Below are 18,324 nucleotides of genomic sequence, written 5' to 3'. Positions count from 1 at the left end.
CCCTTTTCTAAAAGTACTCAGAGTTCCCTCTGGGGAGCTACTTCTCCTCTATGCTTAGTCACGGGGAAATTGATACCCCTTCAGCTCCAGATCTAATTAGCCTGAGCCAGTCACCTTTTACCTCAGTGATCTATCATCATGTAGCTTCTCTGGTCACAGAAACTATTGACATGACCCAAAGTGGTTTAATCAGAATGAAGCCCAGCATTTTATTTGATATTTGGAGAAGAAAGTCTATCTTTCTCTGACACAAAAGTACATAGGTCCAGGAGCTACTGACAGTCATCTTGCAACTATACGGGCAGGAAAACTTTGGATAAAGCTGGCACTTGAAAAGTGAACTAAGTCCCAAGTGACATAATTGAGCTCTCAGATCAAACTAACCCTGAAGGCCATTCTACCTCAACTTTGCAATGCGATAGAAAAGCAGAGATATTACTTTGCCAACAAAAGTCCGTCTAGTCAAGGCTATGGTTTTTCCAGTGGTGTATAGATGTGAGAGTTGGACTGTGAAGAAAGCTGAGCGCCGAAGAATTGATGCTTTTGAACTGTGGTGTTGGAGAAGACTCTTGAGAGTCCCTTGGACTGCAAGGAGATCCAACCAGTCCACTCTAAAGGAGATCAGTCCTGGGTGTTCATTGGAAGGACTGACACTGAAGCTGAAACTCCAATACTTTGGCCATCTCATACAAAGAGTTGACTCATTGGAAAAGACCCTGATGCTGGGAGGGATTGGGGGCAGGAGGAGAAGGGGACAACAGAGGATGAGATGGCTGGATGGCATCACCGACTCGATGGACATGAGTTTGAGTGAACTCCGGGAGTTGGTGATGGACAGGGAGGCCTGGCGTGCTGTGATTCATGGGGTTGCAAAGAGTGGGACACGACTGAGCGACTGAATTGAACTGATCTGAAGCCAATAAACCATCTAACAGGTTAGATGAGTTTGAGTTCAGCTTTCTGTTGCTTAAGACCTAAAAGGTATGAACCAGTTCAAAGGGCTAACTAGCAGGAGCCACATGTTAGACTCTGCACAGAACTATGAGGATGGTTTTCTATACTCTCTCAGCCCTGCCCCTGAGTGGGTAAAAACCTACTGGTTTTAAAAAGGTGGACTTATAGCTACTCTCTCAGAGTTGTGTTTTGTACAGCCTCTTTTAGCAAAGCTAAAAAATGTTTCACCCCACTGCATCATCTATATTCAATTTTTTAAAAAGATGTGGTATGCACATATATACAATGTAATTTTATTCAGCCATTAAAAAAAGAAGAACTCCTGCCATTTGCAAAAACATAGATGGTCCTTTAGGGCATATGTTAAGTGAAATAAGTCAGATAGAGAAAGACAAAGAACTGTATGATCTTTCTTACATGAAAGTGAAAGTTGCTCAGTTGTGTCCAACTCTTTGAGACCCCATGGACTACACAGTCCATGGAATTCTCCAGGCCAGAATACTGGAGTGGGTAGCCTTTCCCTTCTCCAGGGGATCTTCCCAACCCAGGGATCAAGCCCAGGTCTCTCACATTGCAAACAGATTCTTTACCAGCTGAGCCACAGGAAAGACTCTCTTATGTGGGGAATCTATAAACAACAGCAGCAAATAACCAAGCTCACAGATACAGAGAACAGATTGGTGGTTGTCAGAGGAAGGGGGTGGAGGGTGGAAGAACTGGGTGAAGGGGAGGGTCATACTTCTAGATATAAAATAATTAAGTCCCAGGGATGTAATGTACACCATGGTGACTACAGTTAATAACCCTGTATTGCATATTTTAAAGTTGCTAAGAGTAGAAGGCAATGGCACCCCACTCCAGTACTGTTGCCCGGAAAATCCCATGGATGGAGGAGCCTGGTAGGCTGCAGTCCATGGGGTCACTAAGAGTCAGACACAACTGAGCGACTTCACTTTCACTTTCCACTTTCATGCATTGGAGAAGGAAATGGCAACCCACTCCAGTGTTCTTGCCTGGAGAATCCCATGGACGGAGAAGCCTGGTAGGCTGCAGTCCATTGGGTCGCACAGAGTCGGACACGGCTGAAGCGACTTAGCAGCAGCAGCAGCAGCAAGAATAGATCTTAAAAGGTCTCATCACAAGAGAAAACAATTTTTTTAACTATGTAACAGATGTTAACAACTTATTGTGGTGATTATTTCACAATATATACAAATATCAAATCATTATGTTACACATCTGAAACTAATATAATGATAATATATGTCAACTATACCTCAATAGAAAAAAATTTTTAATTAAAAAAAAAGAGCTACCCCACTGCTACCACACAATGTAAAAAAGATAGTCTGTTCCCTCCTAGAAAACAGTGAGGCTCTTTTGCAGTTAACAGTACCAAGAATTTCAGTGAAATTTCCCGTTTAGGTCCTACAGAATAAACATGACACTGGACACTTGTCTCACTAAATTCTATGTTTCCATAACGCTGCACACTTAAGAAATGCACAAGTGCAAAAACTACTAGATTTATTTTACTCTTAGACCATTTTATATACTGTCCTATCAAAACTTGAGAACTCTGTGTAAATTCAGCAGATGTATTTAGAACACTATTTCTTTATTATTGAGACAATAAAAATTGGATTGTGTTTCCACATTTTCAAGGATTTGAGATGGAGGAAAATATTAGCAAACACTAAGGAAATTAGTATAATATAATTTCTTGCAATCAATTTTTCTTGCAAATGGTATTTATGATAATAAATATGTTTCTACCCTGCTCATTGTTGAAACTTTAAAAACAATCAATGAACATAAACCTTTGGAAATCAAAATGCTACTTAGGTTTTGTTTTGATACATAGGTCTTAGGATCCTACAAAAAAGTGTATATGTATGTATACATACATACATACATACATATGTATATGCATATACATATGTTCATATGTATATATGTTTATGTTCATGTGTGTGTGTGTACGTGTATGTGTGTGTGTGTGTGTGTGTGTGTGTGTGTATATATATATATATATATATGGGCTTCCCTGGTGTCTCAGCTGGTAAAGAATCTGCCTGCAATCCAGGAGACCTGGGTTTGATTCCTGGGTTGGGAAAATCCCCTGGAGAAGGGAAAGGCCACCCACTCCAGTATTCTGGCCTGTAGAATTCCTTGGACTGTATAGTCCATGGGGTCTCAAAGAGTCAGACACGACTGAGTGACTTTCACTTCACTTAAATCACCAGGTTACTTAAGAAAAACATATCTGTTTTTCCTCTCTAAAAGGTTCCCTTCCGGATGACTTCCATGACTTAATCCTGGTATTGTACTGATTTCAGCAACCTGGGAGCTTCCTCTGACTCTCCCTTTATTTACACTTTCCAAGTTTTAAAACTTGATTTAAAACACAAAATCAAAACCACACATTCTCCTTTCCCAGAGCTCTCCTAAAAAATCTCATTTATCCTCAAGGAGCCTGGCATCTCCAAGGGAACCTCCGTTTTCCTCTGTGCTGGGTTGTCCAGGAGTGCCAAGCTCTCCCTCATAGATGATGTTGGACTGTCATGTCAGCCTGGCGGCAAGAACTCACTCTGGGCTGAAGAAATTGCCATGAGGCTGCCAAGAAAAACAGCACTGCCATCTCACTCCCTCGAGGCCTTTGTGGGCCTGAACCAGAACTGTAATCTGGGCTAGGATCTAAACTTCTAGCCAAGGGCAAACCAAATGCCCCAGGCCAAGCATCTAGGATCCATCCCACCTACAAGTGACTCAGGAACAGGCAAGTTAAAAATCCACCAACCTAAAAGCTAACCTAAACCATGGGCTGCCTCTGAAACCAAACCAGCACTTACTCTTCCTCCAGTGATTTCATTAGCCTCTGAAATGAGTTAGAACTCTACTCTTTTTAAATACACACCCTGAATATCCAATTGGCAATGTATACCAATGTTTGATTCGGTGCTGTTGTATCACACTAACTGCAGTTGCATCCTGCTGCTGCACTTCAGTCCCTTCAGTCGTGTCCGACTCTGTGCGACCCCATGGACGGCAGCCTTCCAGGCTCCTCCGTCCATGGGATTTTCCAGGCAAGAGTACTGGAGTGCCTTCTCCGCAGTTACATCCTAGGATTGATTATTTGATTTAAAATTGTAATTTGCTACACCTGAATTATATGGATCAGAAATTTTAATCCTAGAAGTACATTTTACTTCTTCAGAGTATAAAGCTTAGAAATACAAACCAAAAGAAATGGAATGTCAAAGGGGAAACAGGCAGGGTGGGAGGAATTGGGAGATTGGGATACACATATTTACACTACAGGTACTAATGATGACCTACCGTATAACACAAGGAACTCTACTTAAGGCGCTGTGGTGACCTGAATGGGAGGCAAGTCCAAAGGGGAAGGGATATATGTATATGTATGGCTGATTCATTTTGCCATTCAGTAGAAGCTAACATACATTGTAAAGCAACTATACTGCAATTAAAATTAATAAAATTTTTTTAAAGAACTGGGAAAAAAAAAGATTTTCTCATCATCCAAATGTACATCATTCTCTTTCCTAAGCATATATAGCAGGATGATATATAAAATATTAACTGCTTTGCTTTCGAAGACTGTGTTTGTTGCTCCTGCCCCCAGCTAGATGGGTGGGCACCCATTACTTTAGAGATTTTTAAGGCAGGTACTAAAAAGAACATACCACATTTTTTTAAAGACCAAAGCCACATTGCAGTGTAAAACAAAGGATTGGAAAGGGTATGTAAACAGCTGAGAACAGTATTTCCTGGGCACTCCCCCACTCTCCCTCCCACTCCCCACCTGGGGAAGGACCTTGGAGCTGGGAAATGGGCAGGGGCGGGGTGGGGGAATTCAGACTTAAATTGAAGAAAGTAGGGAAAACCACTAGGCTATTCAGGTATGACCCAAATCAAAGCCCTTATGATTATACAGTGGAAGTGATAAATAGATTCAAGAGATTAGATCTGATAGAGTGCCTGAAGAACTATGGACAGAGGTTCGTGACACTGTACAGGAGGCAGTGATCAAAATGATCCCTAAGAAAAAGAAATGCAAAAAGGCAAAATGGTTGTCTGAGGAGGGCTTACAAAAAGCTGAAAAAAGAAGGAAGCTAAAGGCAAAGGAGAAAAGGAAAGATATGCCCATCTGAATGCAGAATTCCAAAGAATAGCAAGGAGACATAAGAAAGCCTTCCTAAGTGAACAATACAAAGAACTAGAGGAAAACAATATAATGGGAAAGACTAGAGATCTCTTCAAGAAAATTAGAGGTACCAAGGGAACATGTCATACAAAGATGGGCATAATAAAGGACAGAAATGGTATGGACCTAACAGAAGCAGAAAATATTAAGAAGAGGTGGCAAGAATACACAGAAGAACTATACAAAAAAGATCTTAATGGCCTGGATAACCACAATGGTATGATCACTCACCTAGAGCCAGATATCCTGGAGTGTGAAGTCAAGTGGGTCTTAGGAAGCATCACTACAAACAAAGCTAGTGGAGGTCATGGAATTCCAGATGAGCTATTTCAAATCCTAAAAGATGATGCTATTAAAGTGCTACACTCAATATGCTAGCAAATTTGGAAAACTCAGTAGTGGCCACAGGACTGGAAAAGGTCAGTTTTCATTCCAATCCCAAAGAACGGCAATGCTAAATAAAAAATGTTCAAACTATCACACAAATGCACTCATTTCATATGCCAGCAAGGTCATGCTCAAAATCCTCCAAGCTAGGCTTTAACAGTTTGAGCACAGAAAAAGCAAGAGAACTCCAGAAAAACATCTACTTCTGCTTCACTGACTATGCTAAAGCCTTTGACCGTGTGGATCACAACAAACTATGGAAAATATTTAAAGAGATGGGAATACCAGACCACCTTACCTGCCTCCTGAGAAACCTGTATGCAGGTCAAGAAGCAATGACCCGGACATGGAACAACAGATTGGTTCCAAATTGGAAAAGTACTTCAAGGCTGTATGTTGTCAGCCTACTTATTTAACTTATATGCAAAGTACATTATTCGAAATGCTGGGCTGCATCAAGCACAAGCTGGAATCAAGATTGCCAGAAGAAATATCAATAACCTCAGATTATGCAGATGATACCGCCCTTGTGGCAGAAAGTGAAGAAGAACTAAAGAGCCTCTTGATGAAGGTGAAAGAGGAGTGTGAAAAAGCTGGTTTAAAACTCAAAATTCAAAAACCAAAGATCATGGCATCCAGTCCCATCACTTCATGGGAAATAAAAGGGGAAACAATGCAAATGGTTAAAGACTTTATTTTCTTGGGCTCCAAAATCAATGCAGATGGCGACTGCAGCCATGAAATTAAAAGACGCTTGCTCCTTGGAAGAAAAGCTATAAACAACCTAGACAGCATATTAAAAAGCAGAGACATTACTTTGCCAATAAAGGTCCATCTAGTCAAAGCTATGGTTTTTCCAGTAGTCATGTATGCATATGAGAGATGGACCATAAAGAAGGCGGAGTGCCAAAGAATTGATGCTTTTGAATCGTGGTGTTGGAGAAGACTCTCGAGTCCCTTGGACTACAAGGAGATCAAACCAGTCAATCCTAAAGGAAATCAACCCTAAATATTCATTGGAAGGACTGATACTGAAGCTGAAGTTTCAAAATTCTGGCCATCTGATACAAAGAGCTGACTCATTAGTAAAGATCCTGACACTGGGAAAGATTGAAGGCAGGCGGAGAAGGGGACGACAGAGGATGAGATGGTTGGATGGCATCAGCAACTCAATGGACACGAGTTTGAACAGGCTCCGGGAGATGGTGAAGGACAGGGAAGCCTGGCGTGCTGCAGTCCATGGGTTTGCAAAGAGTTGGACATAACTGAGCGACTGAACAACAACAGGAGAGGAAGCAAGAGGCTCAAGCGCAGTGTGTGTGGTGGGGGGGAGCAACTGGGCCCTGCAACAGACTCTGCTGACTGTGCCCTGATATCCACCCTCCTCTTTCTTACTCTCAGAAGCCCAGTTCTGTCTGGGTTCCATTTTCCCAAACTTCTTTGCAGTAAAGCATGCCCAGGTGACAGAGTACTAGCCAATCAGATATAAGCAAAAGTCTGCTAGAGATTTCTAGGAAATGTTTTACTTCTGTGATACAGACTTCATCTTCTCCTTCTTCCTTCCTTAAGTGCAGACTTGATACCTAGCATGCAGCAGCCAGTTTGTAACCATGAAGCAACAAGCTAACAGGCTAAGCTAGGTTATCAAACAAAAAGATAAAAGCCCAAGATGTACACCATCCAATAAATAGCCACTTGTTACATGAGGCTATCAAAGAATTAAAATGCAGGAGTTCATATAACATGTGCTATAACTGTAAAATACACAGTGAATTTTGAAGAATTAACACCCCCAAAATGTAAAACTGTCTCCTTAGTGATTTTTATACTGATTGCATAGTAAAATGAAAGCTTGAGGATATGTGGATTAAATTATATTATTAAAATCAATTTTAACCTGTTTCTTTTGCTCTTTTTAATGTTACTACTAGAAATACTAGAAATTTTAAAATTACATATGCAGCTCTCACTATATTTCTGTTGGACTGTGCTGCCCTGGAACATGGACATCATGGAGTCATTGCACAACTCTTGCTTGTAAGAAAAATAAAGCCTTATTGATTTAAGTTGCGGTAAGTCAGGTTCTCTGTTTCTTGCAACCAAAAGCATTCCTGGAAGATGTAAGGATCCTTTAAGGTAGAATTTTAAATGGGTGTCAGTTTTTTAAAAACGTTTAAAATTTGGGGAACCCAGAGTAGAGAAGATGTGTAAGTTAACTGCAAGCTGGTGAGGTACAGAGGAGCAGCAATCAGAAAGAAGAAGGGACAGAAGGGCATGTCCATGTATTAAAGGAGCCCAGTCCGCACTCTGGATCTCCATGGCTCACAGGTTGTCAAGCAAGAGCATCCAAACTCTCACCAGGGCCTGAATGGTGCTTGGAAATAAGCTGAAAGAGGAAAAGAACAGCCCAGAAGAAAAGATCATCTTTCAGCCCAGACAAGAGACCACCACAGTGGAAGGATATGAGACACTTGCTGCTTTGCGTGCGTGTTGAAGATGAGGCCCCATCTCCAGAGAGATCCAGCATTAGGAAACCAGGTGGAGCCAAGCCAGCGTCTTCAGGCTGATAGGTGGGCAGAGAAACATCTGATGCAGGATGTCGTGGGCAAGATGAAAAAGTAGGCACCCCCTTCCTGTTGCTGGTAAAGTGGCATTTACACAAACTCCTGTTAAATCAATTAAACTAAGAGGCCATTAGACTGATGTGGCTCTGAAGTCCTGGTGGCCAATAAGCAAACTAAAATCTAAGCCTGTAAATGCCTCGTGGTTACAAAATCAAAACGCTATGGACAAGCAATCACAAACAGCCATCTGGGCTTTAAGCTGTAATCAAATAACTTCCTTCCTTTGCTTCTGCACCTTCTCTGTACATCTATCCCCTGGATCCTGTCCACAGAGAACTCCTAACCACTTTCTGTTTGGCACTGCCCATTCGAATCAGTTTTTGCTCAAATAAACTCTTAAAAATGTTTAACATGTCTCAGTTTTTCTTTTAACAGTCCCCAAGGGCTGGCAAGAGGAATACAAAGAGGAAACAATCCTCAATCTGAAAGAACTTTAAAGCTGAAGTGACTGAGAAACCACTAAAGTCAATTGGGTTCATCTGAAAGCAACTAAGAACCATTTTCTGTATCAGGCAGAATGGGCAGAGATGGACTCTGGGGGTGGAAATATGGAGCTAATAGTCAAAAATTGAGTTTTAGAAAATAATTAAGTCATATTTCTAGCACACCCAATTTCTGTGGCCTTGGTATATGAGACCTACTACAGACACATGCATGTATTCACACACACATATATTGAGTTTTGCATATTCTAAACAAAAATAGAACTGTACTGTACATGCTGTTTTACAATCTGCTTTTCTGGTTTAATAACACCTGGAACATTTTTACAGGGACCAAATTTTCATGCCAGATCGAAATGTACTCAATCTCTGGGAGATACCATTTTCTAAACAGGCCTAAATAACATCTCCCATCCCATAAGCTCTTCTGAAACGTGAGCCAGCCACTCCACCATCAAAAATTGGAGACTAATTCCCCTTCCTCTTGATTCTGGGCTAGCCTTATTGACAAAAAGTCCTTAAGCTTGCTGACAAAGGTCCGTCTAGTCAAAGCTATGGTTTTTCCAGTAGTCACGTATGGATGTGAGAGTTGGACTATAAAAAAAGCTGAGCACTAAAGAACTGATGCTTTTGAACTGTGGTGTTGGAGAAGACTCTTGAGAGTCCCTTGGACTGCCAGGAGATCAAACCAGTCAGTCCTAAAGGAAATCAGTCCTGAATATTCACTGGAAGGACTGATGCTGAAGCTGAAACTCCAATACTTTGGCCACCTGATGGGAAGAACTGACTCATTGGAAAAGACTCTGATGCTGGGAAAGATCGAAGGCAGGAGGAGAAGGGAACAACAGAGGATGAGATGGTTGGATGGCATCGCCGACTCAGTGGACATGAGTTTGAGCAAGCTCCGGGAGTTGGTGACGGACAGGGAAGCCTGGCATGCTGCAGTACACGGAGTCACAAAGAGTCAGACATGACTGAGTGACTGAACTGACTGCCTTAGTGACTTGTTTATACCAATAGGATATGGCAAAAATGACTGTTTTGTGACTTCTGAGACTACGTCAGAAAAACCATGCAGGGCTTCCCTGGTGGTCGAGTGGTTAAGAATCCACCTTGCAATGCAAGGGACATAGTTTGAACCCTGGTCTGAGAAGATTCCACATGCCACAGAGCAACTCAGCCCCTGTGCCACAACTACTGAGCCTGTGTGCAGCAACTACTGAAGTCCGAGCGCCCAAGAGCCTGTGCTCTGCAATGGGAGAAGGCACTGCAGTGAGAAACCCACACACCTCAGTGAAAAATAGCCCCCACTCGCTGCAACTAGAGAAAGCCCACGTGCAGCAAGGAAGACCCACTACAGACCAAAAAATTAAATAAATAATAAAATTTAAAAAAAAGAAAAGCCACACAGCTTAGCCCTGGCATGCGTGTTCACCATCTGGATGCTCTGTCTTGGCACCCACTCACTCTGCTGTAACAAGCCTAAGTCTCATGCGGAGGCCAAGTGTAGGTGCTCCAGGTGACAACCTCAATTAAGTCCAGGTCAGGTACCAGACGTGTAAGTAAAAAGTCTCCAGCCCCTCACCGATTGAGTCATCCTTAGCTATTCAAGTCTTCCCACCTGAAGCCCCAGACAAGGCAAGCGATCTCTACAGTCTCATTGGATTCCTGATCCATAGAATCTGGGAGCATAATAAAATTTTTATTTTATACCACTAAGTTTACAAGGGTTTGTTCTGCAGTAATAGAAAACCAGGCCAGAGATCCAACAGTATCCAGTGGGGCTATGGACAAAATGCTTATGTTCCCCCCAGAATTCATGTGTTAAATCCTAACCCCCAATGTAATAGAATGAGGAGGTGGGCACTTTGGGAGGTGATTAGATGATGAGGGTAGTGCTTTTATAAAAGAAACCCCAGGGTTTTCCCTGGTGGTCCAGTGGCTACGACTCTGTGCTTCCACTGCAGGGGGCATGGGTTCAACCCCCAGTTGGAGAATTAAGATGTCTTAACCCTAACCAATACCCTGCATGTCTTGTGATGTGGCAAAAAAAAAAAAAAAAAAGATAAGACCACAGAGAGCTCCCTTGCCCCTTCCACCATGTAAAGACACAGGAATGTAAATGCACATTTACATGTAAATACCTTCCACCATGTAAATACACATGTAAATGCACCAGGAAGCGAGTTCTCACCATACACCGGATGTGCCACAATCTTGATCTTGGACTTCCCAGCCTCCAGAACTCTGAGAATTAAATTTATATTGTTTATAAGCCACCCAGTCTATGATACTGTTATAGCAGCCCAAACTGACTAAGACATAGGGAAAACCTAATGTTACCAGCCTAAAACTAATTAACAAAGCAAATTCTTTATAAACAGCTAAAGCAGTACAGCGAAAGCCAAGTCTCAATTTAATGTTTTAATTTCTCCTACCTTTCCCTTTTGTCAGTGTATAGCTTCATCATGTGTGGCTAATGCATATTACATGTCAGACACTTTACTAAAGCACCAAACACACTTAAACCTTTCATTTAATTCACAAGAACCCTACTTCATTTCCATGTACAGATGACAAATCTGAGGTTCAAAACAGTTACTCAGTTAATACATGGCAGAGATTTACATGCCAAACTTTGGCCCCAAAACAATGTACTCTGCCCACTATCCTCTAAGAGAGTTAGTGAAAGTAAAGTCGCTCAGTTGTGTCTGACTCTTTGCAACCCCATGGGCTGTAGCCTGCCAGGCTCCTCCATCCATGGGATCTGGAGTGGGTTGCCATTTCCTTCTCTAGGTGATCTTCCCAACCCAGGGATCGAACCCAGGTCTCCCAAATTGTAGGCAGATGCTTTTACTGTCTGATCCACCAGGGAAGTCCCCTGAGAGTTGGCTGCTCATAGATGGCAGCCCACCAGGCTCCCCCATCCCTGGGATTCTAAAGGCAAGAACACTGGACTGGGTTGCCATTTCCTTCTCCAATGCATGAAAGTGAAAAGTGAAAATGAAGTTGCTCATTCGTGTCTGACTCTTAGCGACCCCATGGACTGCAGCCCACCAAGCTCCTCCATCCATGGGATTTTCCAGACAAGAGTACTGAAGTGGGGTGCCATTGCCTTCTCTGAGCTATTCTTCTACTTTGATTTTTAAGAGGGCGTATGCTAATTTATGGGGCCTCCCTGGTGGCTCAGACCATAAAGAATTTGCCTGCAGTGCAGGAGACGGGGGTTTGATCCCTGGGTTGGGAAGATCCCCTGGAGAAGGGAATGGCTACCCACTCCAGTATTCTTGCCTGGAGAATTCCACATACAGAGGAGCCTGGCAGGCTACAAGTCCATGGGGTCCCAAACAGTTGGTATGGCTGAGTGACTAACACTTTGACTTTCACATGCTGACTTATAACTGGCATTTTGTGAGAAGTATAGTGGTGGAGGAGATATAAGAAAATAGACTAATAAGCATTTCTACTTTAGGGGGACATTGGTTGCTTTTTTATAAACTGGGAAAGGGGGATCTGAATCAAACACTGAAACCAATGCCTGAGACAGAAACTATCAAATGGTTTCTCTAAAGATTCACTCTTATATTCTCAGCTTTGATTTCTTTACATCAACAATTATATGAACCTACAATTAGCAAGTGTTCACTCTGCACCAGCACTAGGTTAAATGCTTTAAGTTTCTCTTCATTTAACCTTAATAGCACCATTATGATGTCATCATTATTATTATCTGTATTTTATAAATGAGGGAACAGCCGTGAGTAGCTGACCCAGAGTGAACTGAGGGGAAGCTGTGCAACTCCACTTGGACTAAGGTCCATCTGATTCCAAAGTCCACAGCTCTTAGCCCTGTCTGTCCTCTTTCCACTTGGCATATGCCCTCTTCAGGGCAGCCCAGCATCTATTTTACATTTTTCGCAGGTTTGGCTTTTTATCCACATTATAAGCACCACTCTCAAAGGCAGAAATCAGAAACTCACTTTCTTGGCCCTCTCTTGCAGCTAGGCTTGCCGACGTGTGACATAGGCTTTGCTGATCAGATACACCCATATGTAAATTCAACTTGCAGAACAATAGGAGGCAACAGGTAGTGTACAGGATTATTCTGGGAGAGGGGGAGGTGCCCAGCGTGAAGGCTGCAGATGTCCCAGTGCGGCTGCTCCAGCAGGGTCTTCAGTGGCTGATGCTGTGAAGCAGTCTTCCGTGTAGTCTTTTGTTTCTGGCTGTGAGGCTACCAGGGGTGGCTTAGAGGGTAAAGCATCCGCCTGCAATTTGGGAGACTGGGGTTTAATCCCTGAGTCAGGAAGATCCCCTGGAAAAGAAAATGGCAACCCACTCCAGTACTCTTGCCTGGAAAATCCCATGGACGGAGGAGCCTGGGAGGCTGCAATCCATGGGGCCGCAAAGAGTCGGACACGACTGAGCGACTTCACTTTGACTTTGACCTTTGTGAGACTACCAAGTCTAACTCTGACCCCCTCAGAGTTTCTCTGAGCTATCAATCAGACTTTAATAAGTTATGTTCCTACTGAAACTGGCTAGAGTAAGTTCAGTTACATGGGACTAAAAACCCAACTTGGCACAATTCCTTCAGAACTTCAGAACAAATATTTCAAAAAGAACTGCCATACCTGTTTGTTTGGTTTTTCACAAGCTCCAATCAATTTTATCATTAATGATTTATTTTAAATGCACACAGATTTTTTTCTAAGTGGATGAGTCTTCAAATAATTCATCAAAAGCAGCAGGACTGGCTACTCTCCTCAGCTATGTAGAGAGGTCTACTGACTTTTTCCCAACTGAGAACCATTTCTTTCAAAAGTAGAAATTCCCCCCAAAACTTCACATGTCCTATTTTCCCCTTTGGAAGTATTTTCTTTCCTGACTTTTTTGCTATTAATATTAATGTGATATACCTGATTCCAGCTGTGAATTTAATCCAACTCTTACTCCACTGTCTTAACTTTATTTCTAAAGCCAAACTCTGAAACTTTTGCTGATTCTGGTCAGATATTTCATTCTTATAAAATATAATTCTTATCTTCTACCCCTGTTTTACTGATGGATTAATCACTGCACCTTAAATGATGTTACATAATTTTGAGACATTCAAAACACTTTTAATCTGATTTGCCTACTCACTGTCAACTAATCAAGTCTTCAATGGTATATGTGGTATGCTTATATCAGAAACATGGCCAATAATGTTGATTGTCTACTTGACAGCCCTCTTTCCTTATTATTTGCAAAACAACTGTATCAGAGTTTGGGCAAGAAAACAGAAGCCACTCTAAGGTACACAAAGAGAAACATTTTAATAGAGGGAATCGGAGGTTTATACAACCAGAGTTTAGAGTGTGAAGATCAGGGGAGAAGCCACTGGAAGCAGTGCTTCACAGGACTCCATCTGCAAGCCATGGCTTTAATCCCAACTGGTGAAGGACCTGAGGGCCACCTCTAAGAGCTGAGAGCAATCCCCAGTGACAGCCAGCAAGCCAATGGGGATTTTAGTTCTACAGCTGCAAGGAAATGAATTCTGCTAACAATCTGATGCTGGGAGGAATTGGGGGCAGGAGGAAAAGGGGACGACAGAGGATGAGATGGATGGATGGCATCACCGACTTGATGGACATGAGTTTGAATGAACTCCGAGAGTTGGTGATGGACAGGGAGGCCTGGAGTGCTGCGATTCATGGGGTCACAAAGAGTCGGACATGACTGAGCAACTAACTGAACTGAACTGAACAATCTGAGGGTGTGTGGAGACAGAGCTTTCCCCAACCAAGCCTCCAGATAAGGATACAATCAATCCACACCTGGATTTCAGCCTTACCATATCCTGAGCAGAGGAGCCAGCTAAAACATGCTGAATTCCTGGCCTGTGGAAACTATGAGATGATAAATGTGTGCTGTTTCAGGCTGTTACATTTATGGGAATTTGTTACATGGCAGTAGAAGATGAACACACCAACCATGGCCTGATGTTTGGATGAGCTGAGGAGATTCCCTTCACCTTACAGAAGGGGTCAGTTTTGATATCCTCCAGAGCAGGGGTCCCCAACCCCCCAGCCATGGACTGCTACCAACCTGTGGCCTGTTAAGAACCAGGCTGCAGGGTGGGCTAAGCATCATCTGTATTTACAGCCACTCCCCATCACTAGCATTACCACCTGAGCTCCACCTCTGTCAGATCAATGGCTCCCACTGATCCTTTATTATGATGAGTTGTATAATTATTTCATTACATATAATAACACTGTATTAACAACAGAAATAAAGTGCACAATAAATGTAATGTGTTTAAATTATCATGAAACCATACCCACCCCTCCTACAAAACTGGTCATGAGTACCAAAAAAGGTTAGGGACCATTGCTCTAGAGAGCAGGAAAGGGGCCATACAGGTAGGAAAGTATGAGAGAAGATGCCCATCGCCTGACTATGTTCCTGCAGATGTCTGTTACCTGACCTAAACTACTTACAACTCCACCAGATGGTCCAACTGTGGCATATCCTGTGGTTCCCAGAACTCACTCTTGATCTGACCCCTGACTTTCCAGAAGGAGCACTTGGGTTCTCTCAGTTGCTGAAACCAAACTTGACCTGGGGATCTGTTCAGTTTATCTTCTGAGACCCTGCCACAATGACTGCACTTGCCACTCAGCTGTCAAAAATCTAAACAATATATTACCTAACGATACATACAGGTGGTAAACATATAAAGCAAATCAAGGGGAAATTAAGCCAAAAAAATCAGACTAATGGTTATCTGCTGAGAAGGAGGATGGAAAATATGATTAAAGAAGAATACACACAGGGAATTTCAAGTCACTGAAATGTTTCATTTCTTAACCCAGGTAATGCAAGTATCATTTTGTCATTATTCTTTAAACTCTCCATATATGTTTTATACAACCTTCTGTGTATATTATACTTGCTACATAAGTGCTTAACAAAGGTAGCATTATTATAAAATGAACAGATGTAAAGACATGAAGTTAAAGATTAAATTTTCATCCTGACTGCTTTGCCCTTAAATGCCTTTTCCTAAAATTTACTAAAATGTTAAAAGTATTGGTTGTATAAAATTGTTGTTGTTCAGTCACTCACTCGTGTCTGGCTCATTGCAACCCCATGGACTGCAGCACACCAGGCTTCCTTGTCCTCCGCTATCTCCCGGAGTTTACTCAAACTCATGTCCATTGAGTCAGTGATGCCATCCAATCATCTCATCCTCTGTCATCCCCTTCCGCTCCTGCCCTCAATCTTTCCCAGCATCAGGGTCTTTTCCAACGAGTTGGCTCTTTGCATCAGGTGGCCAAAATACTGGCAGGTTCAGCATAAGTCTTTCCAGTGAACATTCAGGGTTGATTTCTTTTAGGATTGAATGGTTTGATCTCTTTCTGTCGAAAGGACTTTCAAGGGTCTTCTCCAGCACCACAGCTCAAAAGTATCAATTCCTTTAGGAAATGGAAACCCTAAAATCCAGGAACACTTCAGAGTTTCCATTTTGAGAAAAAGGTAGAATATTCAATAAACAGGATTAGACTGGATTCATACCTGTGATGTTATGATTTGTACATTTCTCATATTTATATATATACTTATATATTTATATATATAAATATATATATATACTCATATATATTTATACATTTCTCATATATGATTTATACTTTTCTCAAGTATACTTCCCAAATACATTTGGTCTTCATCCACAATTCCTGGCTCACAGCTTCCCAAACCCTTGGAATTTCCTGAGCAGTAAGAGCAGTGGGATATTTGATCTCTTGTGAAAAGGGGTCAGGGAAGGTGGTTTCTGGATTCCACCCAAGAATGGGGGCTGGCTGTCAGGAGATCCAACCATGTGATTAAAGGGTTGGAGCTTTCAGTCCCACCCCTCAACCTCCAGGGAAGAGCTACTGGCTAGAGACTGAATCAATCAACAATGGTCAATGATCTAATCAGTCATGTCTAGGTAATGAAGCTTCCATAAAAACACAGAAAGCCAGGGTTCAAAGAGCTTCAGGGTTGATGAACAGGTGGAGATTATGGAGAGAGGGACCCCTGGAGAGGGCCTAGAAGCTACAGGCTCTTTCCTCATACCTAGCCCTATAGATCTCTTCATCTGGCTGTTGATTTGTATCATTTACTATTCCTCATGCTGCTGCTGCTGCTGCTAAGTCGCTTCAGTCGTGTCCGACTCTGTGTGACCCCATGGACTGCAGCCTTCCAGGCTAGAGTACTGGAGTGGAGTGCCATTGCCTTCTCCAATATTCCTCATACTAAACTGGTAATCTAGTAAGTAAATGGATTTTCCTGAGTTCTGTGAGCCACTCTAGCAAATTAATTAAACCTGAGGAGGGAGTCACAGGAACGTCCAATTTATAATAGGTTGGTCAGAAGCACAGGTAACAACTTGGGCTTGCACCTTATGGGCCTGAGCCCTTTACCCATGGAATCTGGTTCCATCTGCAGGTAGATAGTGTCAAAATCGAGTTGAATTCTCAGACACCCAGCTGGCATCCAAGAATTGCTTGTTGATGTGGGGAAGTCTCTACACACACACACACACACACACACACACACACACACACACTGAAATTGGATCTGGGAACTCTTTTGAAATACCTCAAATCTCACATCAAAATAAACTCCAGGTGGATCAAGATTTACATGTCCAAAAAAAATGAAAACCTTAAAGTACAAGATGAAAATACAGGAGCATTATTTTCCAATCTGAAAGTAGGGAAAGCCTTGGTGAACATGATGTAAAACACAGAAGCTATAAAAGACAAGTTGGTCTAAAATACATTTTTTAAATTCTGCCCAAGAAAACAAAAAGCACCAAAAACAAACTCAAAAGACATGAAAAACGGGGGACAACTATTTGCCTTCCTACAAATCGACAGGAAAAAAGACCACTGACGCAATTGAAAATGGGCAAAGGATACGAACAGACACTTCCCAGGAAAGAAATCCCAAATGGCTTTTAAATATATGAAAATAAACTCAACCTTCTCCATAATAAGGGAAATACAAATTAAAACTACCAGATTGACAGATACAGATTTTGATACCACCATGAGGATGGAGGTTAGAGAAACAGATGCTCTCACATATTGCTGGTGGGAGTGTAAACTGGCTCAGTCCCTGTAGAGAACAATTTGACAATATCTATCAAAATCTAAAAATGCATGTTTTGGCAGGCACCATGAGTTTACACCCCAAAATCATTCCTCCGTGTTCCCTGCTAACAGAGCCCAGGTGCTCAGGTGGCAATGGGCCAAGCTCCAAGCACTAAGTTTATTTGTTGATTCATTCATAATTATTAAGCGCTTACTCTGTGTTAGGCACTGTTCTGGGGATACAATATTGAATGAAGTCGACGAAACTTCAGCCTTCATGATAACCCTGCACCTACTGACTGAAATTCTGGAGAAGAATGGCCCCTGTGGCATTTTGATGTATATTTCAAGTAATAGACAACCGTATAATTTTTCACCCAAATCAAGACATTTTTGAAAGCAAATGACATACTATTAATAAAATGCACTGGGACAAATGGGAACAAACAAGGATAGTTCCAAGCAAACTGGGAGATATGGTCACTATTAGTAATCATGAGACAATGAGGGTTCACCATCATCTCAGCTGCTGTTCTAAACTGACTCCACCAGGAAACTCT

The 18,324-nt window shown here is 42.1% G+C and overlaps 1 long non-coding RNA gene across 4 annotated transcripts in view; it reads right to left on the bottom strand.

Annotated features, from left to right (window-relative positions):
• LOC129649307 (uncharacterized) overlaps positions 1 to 15,737 on the bottom strand; it is a 29,342-nt gene extending 13,605 nt beyond the window's left edge. For 3 of the 4 annotated variants that reach the window (XR_008713084.1, XR_008713083.1, XR_008713081.1), the window contains exons 1-3: positions 15,119 to 15,737; positions 12,617 to 12,901; positions 10,831 to 10,883 (exon numbers count right to left, since the gene is read on the bottom strand). This is a non-coding gene — a long non-coding RNA (uncharacterized LOC129649307). The remainder of the gene's footprint in view (positions 1 to 10,830; positions 10,884 to 12,616; positions 12,902 to 15,118) is intronic. The other variant, XR_008713086.1, reaches the window with a different exon arrangement.
• Between the last annotated feature and the right edge of the window lie 2,587 nt (positions 15,738 to 18,324).

This window comes from Bubalus kerabau, chromosome 1, assembly GCF_029407905.1.
Source record: "Bubalus kerabau isolate K-KA32 ecotype Philippines breed swamp buffalo chromosome 1, PCC_UOA_SB_1v2, whole genome shotgun sequence".
Lineage (NCBI taxonomy): Eukaryota > Metazoa > Chordata > Mammalia > Artiodactyla > Bovidae > Bubalus > Bubalus kerabau.
This window is presented reverse-complemented; position numbering and strand designations above follow the sequence as displayed.